At 45.4% G+C, this 21,837-nt stretch overlaps 1 protein-coding gene across 5 annotated transcripts in view; it reads right to left on the bottom strand.

Moving 5' to 3' along the window:
- LOC137369804 (focal adhesion kinase 1) overlaps positions 1–21,837 on the bottom strand; it is a 717,355-nt gene that overhangs the window by 292,120 nt on the left and 403,398 nt on the right. The gene's annotated exons all lie outside the window — the stretch shown is intronic.

The following is a 21,837-nucleotide window of genomic DNA, read 5'->3' on the forward strand; positions in this document are numbered from 1 at the left end:
TCTGGCCTACACGTGACTCCAGACCCACAGCAATGTGGCTGACTCTTAAAATGGCCTAGCAAGCCACTCAGTTGTCAAGGGCAAGTAGGGATGCGCAACAAATGCTGGCCTTGCCAGTGACACCCACATCCCATTAAATTTTTTTTTTAAAAATGACATCAAGTGTCAGGAAGTGACGAAACCACATACAGGTTTAACATAATGGTTTAAAGGCCAGCAAATATCTAGATGGGAGAACTGATAAACAGTGTAAACTGGTGGATGATATGTAAATCTCAGTGAGGCAATGAAACAACATCTTGCTTTTACATAATGCATTTTAGTAAAACATCCCAAGGTGCTTCAAGGGAGCGTAATTAGACAAGAATTTATACTGAACCAAAGAAGAAGACTTTACAACAGGCAACCAAAAGCTTGGTCAAAATCAGAGGTTTTAAGAATTGTCGTAAGGAGAAAAGAGAGTTGGAGGAGGTTTAGAGAGGGTATTCCAGAGCTTAGGACCCAGTCGGCTCAAGGCACTGTCGCTAATGGTGGGGCGAAGGAAAAGTGGAATGCGCAGGAACTGAAAACATAGAAAATAGGAGTAGGCCACTTGGCCCTTCGAGCCTGCTCCGCCATTCATTATCATGGCAAATTATCCAACTCAGTAACCTGTTCCCGCTTTCGCCCCATACCCTTTCATCCCTTTAGACCCAAAAGCTATATCTAACTCCTTCTTGAAAACATACAATGTTTTGGCCTCAACTGCTTTCTGTGGTAGTGAATTCCACAGGCTCACCACTCTCTGGGTGATGAAATTTCTCCTCATCTCAGTCCTGAAAGGTTTACCCCATATCCTTGGACTATGACCCCTGGTTCTGGACTCCCCCACCATCGGAACATCCTTCCTGCAGCACTCTTGGAGGGCTGCAGGCAGTTACAGAGTTAGGGAGGGACAAGGTCAGAGTTTAGAATATGAAAATGAGAATTTTTAAAATGAAAGCATTGTTGCACTGGCAAGCAATGTAGGCCAGCCAGCACAGGGCTGATGGTTGAACAGGACTTGGTACAAGTTAATATATGGGCAGCAGAGCTTTCCATGAGCTCAAGTTTATGCAGGGTGGAGATGGGAGGTTGGCAAGAAGAGCATCGGAACAGTCCAGTCTCGCGGTCGCAAAGGTATGATGAGGTTTTAGTAACAGACAAATTGAAGCAAGAGAAGAAACTGGGGATATTACTGAGATGGAAATAAGCATTTTTGTGTTGGAAAGGATATTGGGTAAGAAGCTTCAGCTCAGGATCAAATATGATGCCAAGGTTGAAAACAGCCTGGTTCAGCCTGAGCCTGTGGCCAGTTGCTACAAAATGGAATTTGTGGCAGAAACTGAAGACAACAGCTTGAGTCTTACCATTGTTTAATTGGAGGAAATTTTGGCTCATTCAGGACTTAACCTCAGACAAGCAGTCTAACAACACAGATGCAGTGGAGGGGTTGACAGTGGAGGTGGTGAGGTAGGGCTGGGTGATATAAATGTACATATAGAACCTGATGATGTATTGCTCATAAGATGTCACCAAGCAGAAGCAGATGAATGAGAAAAAGGAGGGTGTCAAGGATGAATCATTGGGGGTCTCCAGAATGGATGGTGCAGGAGCAGGAAGAAAAGCTTTCGGACTATGACTGGATAGGTAACAGTTGTTGTGCCATTCAGCTGAATAACAGAGAGGTATTGTAACAGGATAGTGTTATCAACTGTGGCAAAGACTGTAAACAGGTCAATGAGTCAATATTGTTAAACAGGCAGATGTCAATTCACCAAAATGAGGAAGCTGATGACGGTCTCTGATCCACAACTGTTTTATTGTTAACTCATAGATCAGTCCAAGCATCAGTACCCATTCTTCCCTTCTGGACAAACTCTCTGTCCAGAGGCAACTCTCCCAATGGACAAAAACCCAACCCTTAAATGCAAAATTATAATGAGCATCATCTGCTCTCTATTAACACTGAAATGAGTCCTGTTTAATAAAAGGGACCCGCGTTTTCAATATTGTCAATGATAGTACAGGAGGAGGCCATTTGGTCCATCGATCCATGCTGTCTCTCTGCAGGGATGTGAGCGTCACTGGCTAGACCAGCATTTATTGCCCATCCTTAATTGCGCTCGAGAAGGTAGTGGTGAGCTGCCTTCTTGAACCGTTACAGTCCATCAAAGAATTACTGAATTGTTACAGTGCAGAAGGAGGCCATTCGGCCCATCGTGTCTGCACTGGCTCTCTGAAAGAGCAATTCACTCTGTTCCATTCCCCTGCCTTCACCCCGTAACCCTGCACATTCTTCCTTTTCATATAACAGTCTAATTCCCTTTTGAATGCTTCAACTGAATCTACCTTTACGACACTCTCGGGCAGCGCATTCCAGACCTTGACCACTCTCTGCGTGATAAAGTTTTTCCTCATGTCACTTTTGCTTCTCTTACCAAATACTTTAAATCTGTGCCCTCTAGCTCTCGATCCTTTCATGAGTGGGAACAGTTTCTCTCAATCTAGTTTGTCTAGACCCCTCATGATTTTGAATACACTATCAAAACATCTCTCAGCCTTCTCTTCTCCAAGGAAAACAGTCCTAACTTATAGAGTCATAGACCTCTCCAATCTAACTTAATAACTGAAGTTCCTCATCCCTGGAACTATTCTCGTGAATCTTTTCTGTACTCTCTCCAAAGCTCTCACGTCTTTCCTAAAGTGCAGCACCCAGAACTGGACGCAATACTCCAGCTGAGGCCAAACTAGTGTCTTATAGAAGTTCAACATAACTTCCTTGCTCTTGTACACTATGCCCCTATTAGTAAAGCCCAGGATACTGTATGTTTTATTAACTACTCTCTCAACCTGTCCTGCCACCTTCAATGACATATGCATATATACACCCAGGTCCCTCTGCTCCTGCACCCGCCATAGAATTGTACCCTTTATTTTATATTGTTTCTCCATGTTCTTTCTAGCAAAATGAATCAATTCCCATTTCTCTGCACTGAACTTTATCTGCCACCTGTCTGCCTATTCCATCAACCTGTCTATGTCCTTTTGGAGTCCTACACTATCCCCCTCACAGTAAACGCTGGCTCAGGTCTGCAAATGAAACCCGACCCGAGCCCGACAGAACCACATCCGACCCGAGCCCGACCCGGCCTGAGTCCTTTCAATTTTTCCCGTGCCCGACCTGACCTGACCATCAGTTAACCCAGCTTCCGTTTTTCACTTCGTTGCTTATCTGCACAAGCTTAAAAAAAACTGTAACTAAACAACCTTTCAAGTCCAAAAAGTACATTAACATTGGAGCCACGTACCAGAGGTGGTGATAGAGTGTGTCCGACCCAACCCCGAATGCCGGACCCGGAAGAGCAACCTGACCCGAACCCAACACATGTCGTCGGGTCCCGTCGGGTTCGGGTTGGGTAGCCATGTTCTACCTCACAGTACACAATGCTTCCAAGTATCATATCATCTGCAAACTTTGAAATTGTGCCCTGTACACCAAGGTCTAGGTCATTAATATATGTAAGGAAAAGCAAGGGTCCCAACACTGACCCCTGGGGAACTCCACTACAAATCTTCCTCCAGTCTGAAAAACATCAATTATCCACTACTCTTTGTTTCCTGTCACTCAGACAATTTTCTATCCATGTTGCTCCCGTCCCTTTTATTCCATGAGCTATAAGTTTGCTCACAAGTCTGGTGTGTGGCACTGTATCAAACGCCTTTTGGAAGTCCATGTACACCACATCAACAGCATTGCCCGCATCACCCCTCTCTGTTACCTCCTCAAAAAACTCCAGCAAGATCGTTAAACATGATTTTCCCTGAAGAAATCCATGCTAACTTTCCTTAATTAACCCGCATTTGTCCATGTGACTATTAATTTTGTCCCAAATTATTTTTTCTAGAAGTTTCCCCATCACCGAAGTTAAACTGACTGACCTGTAGTTGCCAGGCTTATCTTTATACCCTTTTTTGAACAAGAGTGTAACGTTTGCAGTTCTCCAGTCCTCTGGCACCACCCCTGAGACTAAGCAAGACTGAAAAAATGATGGCCAGTGCCTCCGCGATTTCCACCCTCACTTCCCTCAGTAACCTTGGATGCATCTCATCCGGTCCTAGTGCTTTATCCACTTTAAGTACAGACAGCCTATCTAATACATCCTCTTTATCAATTTTAAACCTCTCGAGTCAGAATTACCTCTTCTTTCACCATTGCCTGGGTTGCATCTTCTTCCTTGGTAAAAACAGATGCAAAGTATTCATTTAATACCTCAGCTATGCCCTCTGCCTCCATGTGTAAATCTCCTTTATGGTCCCTAATCGGCTCCACTCCTCCTTTTACTATTTATATGTCTATCAAAAATTTTGGGATTCCCTTTAATACTAGCTGCCAGTCTCTTTTCATGCTTTCTCTTTGCTTCTCTTATTTGCTTCTTCACTTCCCCTCTGGACCTTTTATATTCAGCCTCGTTCTCAACAGTATTTTCTGCCTGGCATCTGTCATAAGCACTCCTTTATCTTAATCTCTACCTCTTTTGTCATCCAGGGAGCTCTGGATTTGTTTGCCCTATTTTTCCCCTTTGAGGGAACATATCTTGACTGCGCCCGAATTATCACTTCTTTGAAGGTAACCCATTGTTCATCTGCCTGTTTTCCTGCCAGCTTTTGACTCCCATTTATTCGCCCCAGCTCCATTCTTTCTCCATTGAAGCTGGCCTTACCCCTGTTAATTATTCTCACTTTGGATTCTCATAGTCAGCCAAAACATTATGATACAATGATCACTGTCCCCTAAATGCTCTCCTAAGGATACTTGATCCACTTGGCCCATCTCATTCCCAAGAACCAGGTCTTGCATTGCCTCCTTTCTCATTGGACTAGCAACATACTGCTGTAGAAGATTTTCCTCAACACACTCTAGGAACTCTTGCCCCTCACTGCCCTTTACACTGCCATTATCCCAGTCTATGTTTGGATAATTAAAGTCCCCCATTATAACTATCCTATACTTTTTGCACCTCTCTGTAATTTCCTTGCAAATGTGTTCCTCCATGTCCTTCCCACTAGCTGGTGGTCTATAGACAACACCGAGCAATGTAACTGCACCTGTTTTGTTCCTTAGTGCTAGCCAAATTGATTCTGTCCTCGACCTCTCTGGGACATCCTTTTTCTCCAACACTGCAATGCTCTTCTTAATCAATAGCACCACCCCTCTCCCTTTTCTATCATTCCTGAACACCTTGTATCCAGGAATATTCAACACCCGTCCTGCCCTTCTTTGAGCCAGGTGGTTTACTTGCCACAGAATTTCCAGCCTCTGACCTGCTCTTGTAGTCATCGTGGTTATACAGCTGGTCCAGTTAGGTTTCTGGTCAATGGTAACCCCCCAGGATGTTGATGGTGGGGGATTCAGTGATAGTAATGCCATTGAATGTTATTGGGAGATGGTTAGATTCTCTCTTGTTGGAGATGTTCATTGCCTGGCACTTGTGCAGTGCAAATGCTACTTGCCATTTATCAGCCCAAACCTGAATATTGTCCAGGTTTTGTTGCATCTGGACATGGGCTGCTTCAGTATTTGAGATGTTGCAAGTGGTACTGAACACTGTGCAATCATCAGTAATATCCCCTCTTCTCACCTTCTGTTGAAGGGAAGGTTATTAATGAAGCAGATAAAGATGGTTGGACTTAGGACACTATCCTGAGGAACTCCTGCAGCCATGTCCTGGAGCTGAGATGACTGACCTCCAACAAAATTTTTTTTGTGCTCGGTATGACTCCAACCAGTGAAGAGATGATATACAACGTCGGTTAGGGTTGTTTCACTGCTGTGACAGAGAGAAAAAACTGATTGGAGAGGTTTAAAGATGGAGGTGAGGGATAGATGGCACTGATTTGGGAGGCAACAACATGTTCAAGGACTTTGGAGAGGAAAGGGAGGTTGGAGATGGGGTGGTAGCTTGCAAGGACAAAGGGGTCAAGGATGGGTTACTAGAGTATTGAGGAGTGGGTGATGATGGCAGATTTGAAAGGCAGTTACCAGGTGGAATGAGAATTGGCTGAATGCTTGTAGACTGAATGTAATTGTCAATGGATTTGATTTGTAACGACTGTAACAGTACCTAAAGATTACACATTTTCAATTTGCTTGTCTTCGTCTGTTCCACAATATAGTAATCCAGATTAATTGAAGCTCAAATCCAAATAAATCCCGCATCAGAGTAACTCTGCTCATTTTCACAGCTTATTTTGATCTATTTGCAAGTGGTTTTTCTTTCTGCCAACAAATGTCCATTACTGATGATAATGTATGTTTTTGGTGTTAAACATCTGTTCCAAGTGGGAGAATTGACATTCTGCAATATTACAATGAAACAACTACAACCTATATTCTGAAACAGACTTTCCAAAGTATAACATATAATTTACAGCAGATCAGGTATTTTTAGTTAGAAATGGGATCTTTGCCACACTGCATCTCATTTCAGCAAATGTCTTAATCACTTACCATGATTAGCACTTTATTTATTCACTTTTTTTCATAATCTTTCAGATAGTCATTGCTGCCATACATCAGTTTGGGAGACTGGGATTTACTTGGAGGTTCATATATAGGGTATTAAATTATTCCTTTACTCATCTATTCCATCTGGATTGATACCCAATAAGTATTACTTCCATCTCAGTCCCTTGTTTGGTATAAATTCCACAATTTACACAGTACAGGTATGGTAGCATAGTGATTATGATACTGGACCAGTAATTCAGAGATGCAAATTCAAATTCCACTGTGGTGGTTTGTGAATTTCACTTCAGTTTAACACACAATTAAATAATTCTGGAATAAGAAGCTGGTAATAGTGACCATAAAACGAATGGATTGTCGTAAAAACCTAACTTGGTTCACTGATGTCCTTCAGGGAAGGAAACCTGGTGTCCCCTAATGTCATTAACTGTCTTCTGTAATGGCCTAGAAAGCCAGTTAGTTGCATCAAACTGTTGCTATGAAGAAACCATCCAGGCCACCCAGCTTCAACAGAAGCATGGATTCGCACATGGCAAAGGCACACCCAGCCCAGTCAACCCAGTGAAGTCCTCCTCACTAACATCTGAGGACTTGTGCAAAAGCTGGGAGAGTTGCCCCACAGACTAGTCAAGCAACATCCTACTCATATTCACAGAATCATAATTATCAGCCAATGTCCCAAACTTCTCCATCGCTGGCAACACAGTGGTATACAGTCAAGATGGAGTGTCCCTGGGAGTCCTCAACATTGACTCTGGACCTGATGAAGTTTCATCGCCTCAGTGCAAACACGGGCAAGGTAACCTCCTGCTGATTACCACATACTATCCTCCCTAAGCTGGTGAATCAGTACTCCTCCATTTGAACATGACTTGGATGGAGCACAGAGGGTAGCAAGGTCAGAGAACATAATGTGGGTGGAGGACTTCAATGTTCATCACCACGAGTGGCTCAGTAATACCACCACTGGCCCCAAATTCAATCTGTCATGACAGTATTGGTTGAAGTAGTCACTGCACAATCTCAATATTTGTGGAGACAAAATTCTGTCTCCACACTAAGGACACCCTGTTTTGTGGTGTGCAGCACTCCCACTGAGACATAGATGATGGGATAGAAAGCCATATATCCAAATTTGTCGATGACACAAAAATGGGTCGCATTGTAAGCAGTGTAGATGGAACCATAAAACTACAAAGATATCTTGATAGATTAAGTGACCAGGCAAAATTGTATAAATGGATTTCAACATAGGCAATATGAGGTCAACCACTTTGAACCTAAAAAGGACGAAACAGGTTACTTTCTAAATGGTGAAAAGCTAGAAACAGTGAAGGTCCAAAGAGACTAGGGGATTCGGGTACTTAGATCATTAAAATGGCTCAATCAGTTACAGAAAATAATCTAAAAGGCTAATGGAATGTTGGGCTTTAAATTTGGAAGACTAGAATATTAGTCATGTTTCAGCTATACAAAGCCCAGGTTAGACCAACAGTTTTGGGCACCACACCTTAGGAAGGATATACTGGCCTTGGAAAAGTGCAGCGTGGATTTACTAGAATGATAGTTGGACACCAAGGATAAATTATGAGGAAAGGTAACACAATCCAGGGTTGTATTCCCTGGAATTCAGAAGATTTGAGGTGATCGGATTGAAGTTTTCAAGATATTAAGGGAAAATGATAGGTAAATAGACAGAAACTATTTCTGCTGGTTGGGGAGTCTAGGACTAGGGAACTTGGTGCAAAAATTAGAGATAGACCTTTCAGGAATGAAATTGAGAAACATTTCTACTCGCAAAGGGTGGTAGAGGTTTGGAACTCTCTTCTGCAAACGGCAATTGATGTTTGATGAATTGTTAATTTTAAATCTGAGATTGATAGATTTTTGTTAACCAAAGGTAATAAGGGATCTCAGACAAATGCAGGTATATGGAATAAATTTACAGGTCAGCCATGATCTCAATGAATGGCAGAACAGGTGCAATGTCTGAGGTCCAACATCTCAGCTGCTTCATCAATGTCTTTCCCTCCATTATGAGGTCAGAAATGGAGATGTTCGCTGATGACTGCACACTTCAATTCAGAATTCCTCAGATAATGCAGCAGTGTATGCAGACCTGGACAACCTGAGCTGGTAAGTGGCAAGTGACATTCGCGTGATCTGAAGCGCAGGCAATGACATCTCCAACAACAGAAGGTCTAACCAGCTCCCTGTAACATTCCATGGCACCATTGTCAAATACCCTACCATCTACATTCTGGGGTCACCACCAAGAGGTCAGAGGTTGGGTATTCTGAATGACTCATCTCCTGACTTCCCAAAGGCTTTCCACCACCTACAAATCAAGAGTGAACACTCACCACTTGCCTGGATGAGTGCAACTCAAACACTCAAAAAGCTCGAGATCATCCAGTTCACTTGATCAGCACTCCATCTGCCACCTTAAACATTCACTTCCTCCACCACCGGTGCACCATGGCTGCAGTGTGTACCAACAACTTGATGCCAAGACTCCTTCACCAGCACCAGCCAAACCCTCGACCTCTACCACCTAGGAGGACAAGGGCATGGGAACACCACCACCTGCAAGTTCCCCTCCAAGTCACACACCATCCTGACTTGGACGTACTTCACCACTTTCTCATTGTCGCTGGGCCACTGACAGCACTGTGGGTGTGCCTTCCACCATACGGTACAAGAAGGTGGCTTACCATCACCTTCTCAAGCACAATTAGGGATGGGCAATAAATGTGGGCCTTGCCAGCAATGCGGGCCAGCCAGTTTAACCTCAGTGGTGGGGAAGCTTCTAGAAACGATAATTTGGGTCAAAATTAATAGTCACTTGAGCAAATAGGGGTTAATTAAGGAAGGCCAGCACAAATTTGTTCAGGGCAAATCGTGTTTAATGAACTTGCTGGAATTTTTTGATGAGGTAACAGGGAGGGTTGATAAAGGCAATGCTGTTGATGTGGTGTTCATGGTCTTCCAAAAGGCATTTGATAAACTACCACACAACAGACTTGTAAGCAAAGTTATAGCTCATAGAATAAAAGGGACAGTAACAACATGGATACAAAATTGGCTAAGTGACAGGAAACAGAGTGTAGCGGTTAATGGATGTTTATTGGACTGAAAGAAAGTTCCTCAAGGGTCAGTGTTAGGATCCTTACTCTTCCTGATATATAAATAATAACCTAGACCTTGGTGTACAGGGTATAATTTCAAAATTTGCAGATGATATGAAACTTGGAAGCATTCTGAACTGTGAGGAGGATGGTGTAAAACATCAAAAGGACAGAGACAAGTTGGTGGAATGGGCGGACATGAGGCAGATGAAATTTAATGCAAAGAAGTGTGAATTAATTCATTTTGGTCAGAAAAAAGCAGAGAGACAATATAAAGGGTGCAATTCTAAAAAGGGTGCAGGAGCAGAGGGACCTGGGTGTATATGTGCATAAATCATTGAAGGTGGCAGGACAGGTTGAGACAGCCGTTAATAAAGCATACAACATCCTGGGCTTTATTAATAGGAGCATGGAGTACTAAAGCAAGAAAGTTATGTGAAACGTATAGAACACTGGTTCAGTCTCAAATGGGGTATTGCATCCAGTTCTGGGCGCCACACTTAAGAGGGTGCAGAAATGATTCATGGTAATGGTTCCAGGGATGAGAAACTTCCGTTATGTAGATAGACTGGAGAAGTTGGGAATGTTTTCCTTGAAGAGAAGGTTGAGAAGAGATTCGATAGAGGTATTTAAAATCATGAGGGGTCTGGACAGATTAGATAAGGAAAAACTGTTTCCATTGGTGGCAGGATTGAGAACAAGAGGGCACAGATTTAAGGTAATTGGAAAAAGAAGCATTAGCGACATGAGGAAAAACGTTTTCACTCGAGGTTAGGATCTGGAATGCACTGGCCAAGAGTATGGTAGAGGCATTCAAGAGGGAACTGGATTGTTATCTGAAAAGGAAGACTGCGCAGGGCTACGGGGAGAAGGCGGGGCAGTGGCACTGGGTAAACTGTTCCTTTGGAGAGCCAGTGTAGACAAGATGGGCCGAATGACCTCCTTCTGTGCTGTAACAATTCTGTAATTCTGAGATCATATTGCTTTCAATGGTGCTGCAGCAGACATTCCTTCTGGCTTCAATGAGCAGCACGTAAAGTTGTTCTGGAAGGAAACCATTGATAATTTAATAATTTAGAAATATTTTACAGCAATATATTATCAGGTAAGCCCCCCACCTACCAAGGCTGAGGCACACATTATTTCACCACATGAACATTGAAACTTAAAATTGTGGCTGGGAAGAAGAGGGCTTAGCACAAGGAATTGCCAGCCACCTGATTAGAAAGACATTTGCATGCTAGCACACAGTGTTGGAACAAGGGACCCAGTCCTTGCTTCCCCAATACACAGAAGAAGTGGTCAGAGCTGTTTTGTCACATGACTGGCAGGCAGTTGGTTTTTTTGAATTTGAACTGGCCACAGAATTTTGAACTCAGAAAGTTGTTCACTCCTGGACTGGAAAAGATCTTTCTCCTGTCTGCTCTTATCTCGCTCTCACCAGCTTCGGAAACCATTGAAGACATATGAACCCCAAGAGAGAAAAGTCTCCTACAGTGAACAAGGTTTAAGAATACTGGGTCCCAACAAAACGTAAGACTACCAACAATCGAGTACCCTTCAGCGAGCTCAAAGCATAGTAAAAAAAAACCCCTTCAGAGATTTCTCAAACCGCTCCATTTTATTTTTCTTCTGCTCTTTTCTGTCTCTATTAGCATGTGTGTATTGCGTGTGCATGCTTGCGTGGGTGTGTCGTATACACGTATTAGAGTTTAAGGTTTAATAATTTCACTTTTCCTCTTTAAACCTAATAAAACCTGGTGTGCTCATTTCTTTGCCTTATAATTAGAGCAAGACTACACCTTCTACTGGCAGGGTAGGGATCCTGAAGAAGCATGATGTGGGCTTCGCCATCAGAAACTCTTTGCTCAGCATGATAGAGCCACCTTCAAATGGCTTGGAACGCATACTGTCCATCTGACTGCTCACCGCCTCTGGTCCAGTACACCTACTCAGCATCTATGCTCCAATACTCTGCTCCCCACCTGAAGTTAAAGACGAGTTCTACGAGGAACACCATAATATCATTAGTAGCATTTCTAATACGAAACACTTGTTCCTGCTGGGGGACTTTAAGTCCAGGGTTGGGGCCGACCATGACTCTTGGCCCTCCTGCCTTGGGCGCTATGGCATTGGAAGGATGAATGAGAATGGACAGAGACTGCTGGAGTTGTGTACCTATCACAACCTCTGCATCACCAACTCGCTCTTTCATACTAAACCCTGTCACCAGGTTTCATGGAGGCACCCAAGATCACGTCATTGGCACTAGCAGGACTTCATCATCACAAGGTGAGCCTCTATAAAAGTGTCCAAATCATACGCAGCTTCCACAGTGTGGACTGCAACACCGACCACTCCCGGGTGCGCAGCAAAGTTAGACTCAAACCAAAGAAGCTACATCACTCCAAGCAGAAGGTCTGCCCGTGCATCAACACCAACAGAATTTCTTATCCACAGCTGTTACATAAGTTTCTAAATTCACTTGAAAAAGCCCTTCAAAACACTCCTGTAGGGGATGCAGAGACAAAGTGGGCCCACATCAGAGATGCCATCTATGATTCAGCAATGACCACCTTTGGCAAACGTGAGAAGCAGAATGCAGACTGGTTTCAATCTCACTTTGAAGAGCTGAAACCTGTCATAGCTGCTAAGCGCACTGCACTGTTGAACTACAAGAAAGCCCCCAGCGAGTTAACATCCGTAGCACTTAAAGTAGCCAGAAGCGTTGCGCAAAGAACAGCCAGGCAGTGTGCAAATGACACAAAAACAAGAAATGCTGGATTCACTCAGCAGGTCTGGCAGCATCTGTGGAAAGAGAAGCAGAGTTAACGTTTCGGGTCAGTGACCCTTCTTCGGAACTGACAAATATTAGAAAAGACACAGATTATAAACAAGTGAGGTGGGGGTTGGGCAAGAGATAACAAAGGAGAAAGTGCAGATTGGACCAGGCCACATAGCTGACCAAAAGGTCACGGAGCAAAGGCAAACAATATGTTAATGGTGTGTTGAAAGACAAAGCATCAGTACAGATTAGGTGTGAATATACTGAATATTGAACATCAGCAAGTGCAAACCTGAAGAAAAACAACCTGAAAAAAACAGTGGGTAAGCAAACTGAACAAACTAAGATGAAATGAAATAAATGCAAAAAATGTAAAAAGGAATGCAAAAAAAAGGAAGAAAAAATAACTAAAAATGAAAGTAAAGTGGGGGGCTGTCATGCTCTGAAATTATTGAACTCAATGTTCAGTCCGGCAGGCTGTAGTGTGCCTAATCGGTAGATGAGATGCTGTTCCTCGAGCTTGCGTTGATGTTCAAGAAGTGTGCAAATGACTACTGGCAACACCTATGCAGTCGTATTCAGCTGGCCTCCAACACCGGAAACATCAGAGGAATGTACGATGGCATTAAGAGAGCTTTTGAGCCAACCATGAAGAAGATCGTCCCCCTCAAGTCTAATTCAGGGGACACGATCACTGACCAACGCAAGCAAATGGACCGCTGGGTGGAGCACTATCTAGAACTGTACTCCAGAGAAAATGTTGTCATTGATACCGCCCTCAATGCAGCCCAGTCTCTGCCAGTCATGGATGAGCTGGACGTACAGCCAACAAAATCGGAACTCAGTGATGCCATTGATTCTCTAGCCAGTGGAAAAGCCCCTGGAAAGGACGGCATTACCCCTGAAATCATCAAGGGTGCCAAGCCTGCTATACTCTCAGCACTCCATGAACTGCTTTGCCCGTGCTGGGATGAGGGAGCAGTACCACAGGACATGCGCGATGCCAATATCATCACCCTCTATAAGAACAAGGGTGACCGCAGTGACTGCAACAACTACCGTGGAATCTCCCTGCTCAGCATAGTGGGGAAAGTCTTCGCTCGAATCGTTTTAAACAGGCTCCAGAAGCTGGCTGAGCGTGTCTACCCTGAGGCACAGTGTGGCTTTCGAGCAGAGAGGCCCATCATTGACATGCTGTTCTCCCTTCGCCAGCGACAGGAGAAATGCTGTGAACAACAGATGCCCCTCTACGTTGCTTTCGTTGATCTCACCAAAGCCTTTGACCTTGTCCGCAGACGTGGTCTCTTCAGACTACTAGAAAAGATTGGGTGCCCACCAAAGCTACTAAGTATCATCACCTCATTCCATGACCATATGAAAGGCACAATTCAGCATAGCGGCGCCTCATCAGACCCCTTTCCTATCCTGAGTGGCGTGAAACAGGGCTGTGTTCTCGCACCTACACTGTTTGGGATCTTCTTCTCACTGCTGCTTTCACATGCGTTCAAGTCTTCAGAAGAAGGAATTTTCCTCCACGCAAGATCAGATGGCAGGTTGTTCAACCTTGCCCGTCTTAGAGCGATGACCAAAGTACAGAAGGTCCTCATCAGGGAACTTCTCTTTGCTGACAATGCTGCATTAACATCCCACACAGAAGACTGTCAGCACAGACTCATCGACAGGTTTGCGGCTGCCTGCAACGAATTTGGCCTAACCATCAGCCTCAAGAATACGAACATCATGGAACAGGACCTCAGAAATGCTCCATCCATCAATATTGGCAACCACGCTCTGGAAGTGGTTCAAGAGTTCACCTACCTAGGCTCAACTATCACCGGTAACCTGTCTCTCGATGCAGAAATCAACAAGCGCATGGGAAAAGCATCCGCTGCTATGTCCAGACTGACCAAGAGGATGTGGGAAAATGGAGCACTGACACAGAACACAAAAGTCCGAGTGTTTCAAAACAGTGTCCTCAGTACCTTGCTCTACGGCAGCAAGGCCCGGACAACGTATGTCAGCCAAGAGCGATGTCTCAACTCATTCCATCTTCGCTGCCTCTGGAGAATCCTTGGCATCAGGTGGCAGGACCGTATCTCCAACGCAGAAGTCCTCGAGGCGGCCAACATCCCCAGCATATACACCCTATTGAGCTGGCGGCGCTTTAGATGGCTTGGCCATGTGAGCCGCATGGAAGATGGCAGGATCCCCAAGGACGCATTGTACAGCGAGCTCGTCACTGGTACCAGACCCACCGGCCGTCCATGTCTCTGCTTTAAAAACGTCTGCAAACGCGACATGAAGTCCTGTGACATTGACCACAAGATGTGAGAGTCAGTTGCCAGTGATCGCCAGAGCTGACGGGCAGCCATAAAGGCAGGGCTAAAGAGTGGCGAGTCGAAGAGACTTAGCAGTTGGCAGGAAAAAAGACAGAAGAGCAAGGAGAGAGCCAACTGTGTAACAGCCCGACAAACAATTTTAACTGCAGCGCCTGTGGAAGAGTCTGTTACTCTGGAATTGGCTTTTACAGCCATTCCAGGCGCTGCTTCACAAACCACTGACCACCTCTAGGTGCTTACCCATTGTCTCTCGAGACAAGGAGGGCAAAGAAGAATTAGAAAGCCATGAACAAGGATTCGCATAGGGGGAGCTCAAAACAGTGTGTTTAAAAAATTAAACCCTGCTACAATAAGACTGGGTGAATATAGTGAAAGACACGGAGACACCTTTCTCACCTGGTCGTAACAGAAATTTGGATGCTAGTGTCCGGACCTTTACACACAGACAAACGACAGAAATTGGAAGTGGGAAGCCAAATTGTTCCCAATCAAAAAAAAAGAGCAAGATTAATACAGGTTTTCTTGTGGTGGTGTGTGATTGAATACTAACATGTCTGCAACTGAAGCGAGTAGCTCTCCAAACCAGGGTGAAGTAACTTGGGATAAGTTAAAGCACTATCTGTGAAGGAATTGAGAAAAATGGCTGAGCAGTGTGGGATTACTGTACGTGGCGAGGCTAGGAAGTCTGATCTCCTAAGGCTAGTGGTCAACCATTTTTCCCCTGAATCTGAAGAGGCAGAAGCAGTGTTAGAAGCAGACCCAGAGAGGGTACTGCTAGCAATGATGCAAGTGGAACAAAGGAAACTTGAATTTGTAGAGAGGGAGAAAGAGAGAAAGCCTTCCAAAAAGAACGTGAAGAAAATGAAAGGCAGGAGAAGGAAAGAGAAAGAATATTCCAGAAAGAATCCGAAGAGAGACAGCAAAAGCGGCTTGAGTTAGCTGGGGCGGGGTGGGGGGGAGGGCGATAGAATAACCCTAGTGAAAGCATGGCCAATATGGAGGAACAGAATTCAGGGCTTGGTACGAGATTGCTAAAACTCGCTCAACTAATTCCAAAATTCAATGAGGAAGATGTGGAAGTGTTTTTCGTGTCCTTTGAGAAACTGGCAAGGCTGCTAAAATGGCCAGCTGAGACCTGGTTGCCTTTAATGAAAAGCAAGCTAATTGGAAAAGCCCAAGAGGTTTATTCCCTGTTGCCAGATGAGAGTTCATCAAATTATGAACTGACCAAAAGTGCTATCCTCAGGGCATATGAATTAGTATCCGAAGCCTATCACCAAAAGTTTAGAACCTTCAAAAAGCAAGCCAATCAAACTTATCTGGAGTTTGAAAGAAGCAAGCAGCTGGCTTTTGACCAGTGGCTGAGGGCTTTAAAAATACAGTTCAGCTATGAGACTCTCAGAGAAGTAATCCTGTTAGAGGAACTTAAAAACTCTCTTCTTTTCTCAATAAAGACCCAGGTAGAGGAGCAGCGGGTTCAGGGAGCCCAGCAAGCGGCCATTCTGGTCGATGAGTTTGCTTTAATTTATAAGTCGGTTTCCCAGGGGAAAATCTTTCCTCATCACCCCCACAAATCCTAAGAGGACAAAGGGTGGGAAGGTGATCCAAGTTCAGGCAGTCCTGGAAGAGAAAGGAAAGCAGGAGACACAGAGGGCCCACTCCAGCCAAAAAGGAAGGTGCTGTGAGCAAGAATGAGACCCAGAGACCTGTGTGCTTCCATTGTAATAAGGCAGGGCATTTAAAAGCTGAATGCTGGAAACTAAAGGGAAATCGGTAGGGTTAATCAGGGCACACCCGCTCAGTGAAGACGGGACCCTGATGGAAAACAAAGAACAAGCTGTGGCTTTAACTGCAGTAAGAGCGCAACCCAGGAAGCTTACTACGGCAAGTGCAGGAAAAGTTAATAGGATTCCTGAAGGTTATCAGGCTTTTGTGTCTGAAGGGAAAGTAACCCCATACCCCTTGAGTGGGGCAAGCAAGCCATAGAGATTCTCGGGGACAAAGGGGCCACTAGATCCCTTTTACTGGGAAAAAGCCTGACCTTTCCCCCAGAGGGTGCAGTGACATCAAAATGGTGTGGTGAATGGTATTGGAGGGCAGTGTACGCCTGAAGTGCAATCTAGTTTCAGGACTGGTGACTGTAGGGATTGTCCCTAGTTTGCCTATGGATGGGGTTAACCTGCTCCTAGGTAATGATCTGGTGGGGGTGAAGGTGGTAGCCCCCCCAGTAGTGAAAGAAAGAACGCAGAAGGTCAGAGAGACAGAGCAGTGGCAGGAGACAGTCCCGTGCAGTGCCCCTGAATGTGTAGTGGATCAACGCCATGATCAAACCAGCTCCCCCAGAGGAGACTGCATTGGCACTGCAGGCAAACGACCATGAGGTCTGCCTGTCCGAGACTTTCTTTGGAAAGTTAGGAGACCCAGGCAATGAATTAAATGGATTTTCCCTAGCTGAGGGTCAGCGAGCTGACCCAGTATTGCGAACGTTAGCACAGGCTGCCCAGTCTGAAAGAGAAGCAGAGGGAGCCCTGATTGCTACTATTTAAAGGATGAGGTACTAATGAAGAAATTGAGTTCTCCTCACAGACCTGAGGGCAAGGAATGGACAGCAGTTCACTAGTTAGTGGTGCCACAGAGGTGCTGGGGAGAAATATTAAGAAAGGCCCACGAGACTACAGTGGCTGTACATTATGGAAGACCCAAGCATGCATAAGATAGCAGTTTGACTGGCCAAAACTCCACAAAGATGTGGTGCAGTACTGCAGGAGTTGCCACATGTGCCAGGTTGAGGGGAAACCCCAACCTGCAGTGAAACCTGCACCCCTAAGTCCTGTAATGGTGTTTGGAGGACCGTCCAGCAGAGAGCTGGTGAACTGTAAGGGACCCCCGCCGAGAACAAAAGGGGACAGGCAGGCATACGGCTGGCAAAAGTTTAGAAAGAGAAGGGGAAAAAGTGACCAAGAGGGCTGGTTAAAGGAAGTCCGGGAGGAATCCCGGATGAAAAACCCTACTGTCCAGTCAGCCAACCCTGAAAAATGTGAAAAGTTAGACCCCACATCCTCCTATGTAAATGCAGACTCCAGACGCACCCCACCAGAGTTGCTAACAGCATTTACAGGAACCTACAGAAACAAAGAGAGACTTCTAGGGGGCACAGAAACCGTGAGGGTGATGCCTCACCGAGTCGACGTGTCACAAGAGTGTGCAGTCAAGTCTGCTCACGTACCTGCAGGTAGGAGTGTCCCAGAGAACAAAGGGGGAATTAACAAAGAATCCTCCCCCACAGTCAGAGGTAAAGGGAACCACCCATCCTCTGAAATCAAAAGTATTTGCATGATTCCCAAAGTGCAGGCAGATAGATGGGTGACCGCTAGAAGGGGCAGGCAGTCAGTGTAGGAATCTCCTGTGGCTATCCCCCTCTCTAACAAGTATACCGTTTTGGATACTGTTGGAGGGGATGGCCTATCAGGGGAAAACAGCAGCAGCCAGCGCAGTGGCACCAGGGTTGGCACTGTTGTTCAGCAGGGAGGGACAAACGGCAGAAGAGCAATAGTTATAGGGGACTCTATAGTCAGGGGCACAGATAGGCGCTTCTGTGGACGTGAAAGAGACTCCAGGAAGGTATGTTGCCTCCCTGGTGCCAGGGTCAAGAATGTCTCTGAACGGACAGAGGGCATTCTGAAGGGGGAGGGTGAACAGCCAGAGGTTGTGGTACACATCGGTACCAATGACATAGGCAGGAAGAGTGATGAGGTCCTGCAGGAGGAGTTTAGGGAGTTTGGTAGTAAGTTAAAAAACAGGACCTCTAGGGTTGTAACCTCGGGATTACTCCCTGTGCCACGTGCCAGTGAGGCGAGAAATAGGAAGATAGTGCAGCTAACACGTGGCTGAGCAGCTGGTGTAGAAGGGAGGGTTTCAGATATCAGGACCATTGGGCTCTCTTCAGGGACAGATGGGACCTGTACAAGAAGGATGGGTTGCATCTAAACTGGAAGGGCACTAATATCCTGGCTGCAAGGTTTGCTAGCGTCACTCGGGAGGGTTTAAACTAGTGTGGCAGGGGGGTGGGAACCAGAGCAGTAGGACAGCTAGTGAAGTAAATGAGGAGGGCATAGTAAATAACGCCAGTTGGACTAAGAGGAAGAGCAGGCAGGGAGATGTTGCTGAGCACAGCGGGACTGGTAGTCTGAAGTGCATTTGTTTCAATGCGAGAAGTATAACAGGTAAGGCAGATGAACTTAGAGCTTGGATTAGTACTTGGAAATATGATGTTGTTGCTATTACAGAGACTTGGTTGAGGGAAGGGCAGGATTGGCAGCTAAATGTTCCAGGCTTTAGAAGCTTCAGGCGGGATAGAGGGGGTTGTAAAAGGGGTGCGGGAGTTGCGTTACTGGTTAAGGAGAATATCACAGCTGTACTGCGGGAGGACACCTCAGAGGGGTCATGCAGCGAGGCAATATGGGTGGAGCTCAGGAATAGGAAGGGTGCAGTCACGATGTTTGGGGGTTTACTACAGGCCTCCCAACAGCCAGCGGGAGGTAGAGGAGCAGATATGTAGACAGATTTTGGAAAGATGTAAAGGTAACAGGGTTGTAGTGGTGGGTGATTTTAACTTCCCCAATATTGACTGGGACTCATTTAGTGCTAGGGGCTTGGATGGAGCAGAATTTGTGAGGAGCATCCAGGAGGGCTTCTTGAAACAATATGTTGATAGTCCAACTAGGGATGGGGCCGTACTGGACCTGGTATTGGGGAATGAGCCCGGCCAGGTGGTCGAAGTTTCAGTGGGGGATGATTTCGGGAGCAGTGACCATAATTCCATAAGTTTTAAGGTACTTGTGGATAAGGATAAGAGTAGTCTTCGGGTGAAGGTGCTAAATTGGGGGAAGGCTAATTATAACAATATTAGGCAGGAACTGAAGAATTTAGATTGGGGGCGGCTGTTTGAGGGTAAATCAGCAACTGACATGTGGGAGTCTTTCAAACGTCAGCTGATTAGAATCCAGGACCAGCATGATCCTGTGAGGAAGAAAGACAAGTTTGGAAAGTTTCGGGAAGCTTGGATAACACGGGATATTGTGAGCCTAGTCAAAAAGAAAAAGGAAGCATTTGTAAGGGCTGGAAGGCTAGGAACAGATAAAGCACTTGAGGAATATAAAGAAAGTAGGAAGGAACTTAAGCAAGGAGTTAGGAGGGCTAAAAGGGGTCATGAAAAGTCATTGGCAAACAGGATATGGAAAATCCCAAGGCTTTTTATACATATATAAAGAGCAAGAGGGTAACCAGGGAAAGGGTTGGCCCACTCAAGGACAGAGATGGGAATCTATGCGTGGAGCCAGAGGAAATGGGCGAGTTGCTAAATGAGTACTTTGCATCAGTATTCACCAAGGAGAAGGACTTGGTGGATGATGAGCCTAGGGAAGGGAGTGCAGATAGTCTCAGTCATCTCATTATCAAAAAGGAGGAGGTGTTGGGTGTCTTGCAAAGCATTAAGGTAGATAAGTCCTCAGGGCCTGATGGAATCTACCCTAGAATACTGAGGGAGGCAAGGGAAGAAATTGCTGGGGCCTTGAAAGAAATCTTTGTATCCTCATTGGCTACAGGTGAGGTCCCAGAGGACTGGAGAATAGCCAATGTTGTTCCTTTGTTTAAGAAGGGTGGCAAGGATAATCCAGGAAATTATAGGCCGGTGAGCCTTACGTCAGTGGTAGGGAAACTATTAGAGAGGATTATTCGGGAGAGGATTTACTCCCATTTGGAAACAAACGAACTTATTAGCGAGAGACAGCATGGTTTTGTGAAGGGGAGGTCGTGTCTTACTAATTTGATTGAGTTTTTTGAGGAAGTGACGAAGATGATTGATGAGGGAAGGGCGGTGGATGTTGTCTATATGGACTTTAGTAAAGCCTTTGACAAGGTCCCGCATGGCAGACTGGTGCAAAAGGTGAAGTCACGCAGGATCAGAGGTGAGCTGGCAAGATGGATACAGAACTGGCTCGGTCACAGAAGACAGAGGGTAACAGTGGATGGGTGTTTTTCTGAATGGAGGGATGTGACTGGTGGTGTTCCGCAGGGATCAGTGCTGGGACCTTTGCTGTTTGTAGTATATATAAATGATTTGGAGGAAAATGTAGCTGGTCTGATTAATAAGTTTGCGGACGACACAAAGGTTGGTGGAGTTGCAGATAATGATGAGGATTGTCAGAGGATACAGCAGGATATAGATTGGTTGGAGACTTGGGCGGAGAAATGGCAGATGGAGTTTAATCTGGACAAATGTGAGGTAATGCATTTTGGAAGGTATAATGCAGGTGGGAGGTATACAGTAAATGGCAGAACCCTTAGGAGTATTGACAGGCAGAGAGATCTGGGCGAACAGGTCCACAGGTCACTGAAAGTGGCAACGCAGGTGAATAAGGTAGTCAAGAAGGCATTCGGCATGCTTGCCTTCATCGGTCGGGGCATAGAGTATAAAAATTAGCAAGTCATGTTGCAGCTGTACAGACCTTAGTTAGGCCACACTTAGAATATTGCGTGCAATTCTGGTCGCCACACTACCAGGACAGGGAGACTTTGGAGAGGGTCCAGAGGAGGATTACCAGGATGTTGCCTGGTCTGGAGGGCATTAGCTATGAGGAGAGGTTGGAAAAACTCAGATTGTTTTCACTGGAACGATGGAGGTGGAGGGGCGACATGATAGAGGTTTACAAGGTTATGAGCGGAATGGACAGAGTGGATAGTCAGAAGCTTTTTCCCAGGGTGGAAGAGTCAGTTACTAGGGGACATAGGTTTAAGGTGCGAGGGGCAAAGTTTAGAGGGGATGTGCGAGGCAAGTTTTTTTACACAGAGGGTGGTGAGTGCCTGGAACTTGCTGCCAGGGGAGGTGGTGGAAGCAGATACGATAGCGACGTTTAAGAGACATCTTGACAAATATATGAATAGGAAGGGAATAGAGGGATATGGGCCCCAGAAATGCAGAAGGTGTTAGTTTCGGCAGGCATCAAGATCGGCACAGGCTTGGAGGGCCAAATGGCCTGT

Source organism: Heterodontus francisci, chromosome 5 (genome assembly GCF_036365525.1).
Source record: "Heterodontus francisci isolate sHetFra1 chromosome 5, sHetFra1.hap1, whole genome shotgun sequence".
NCBI lineage: Eukaryota > Metazoa > Chordata > Chondrichthyes > Heterodontiformes > Heterodontidae > Heterodontus > Heterodontus francisci.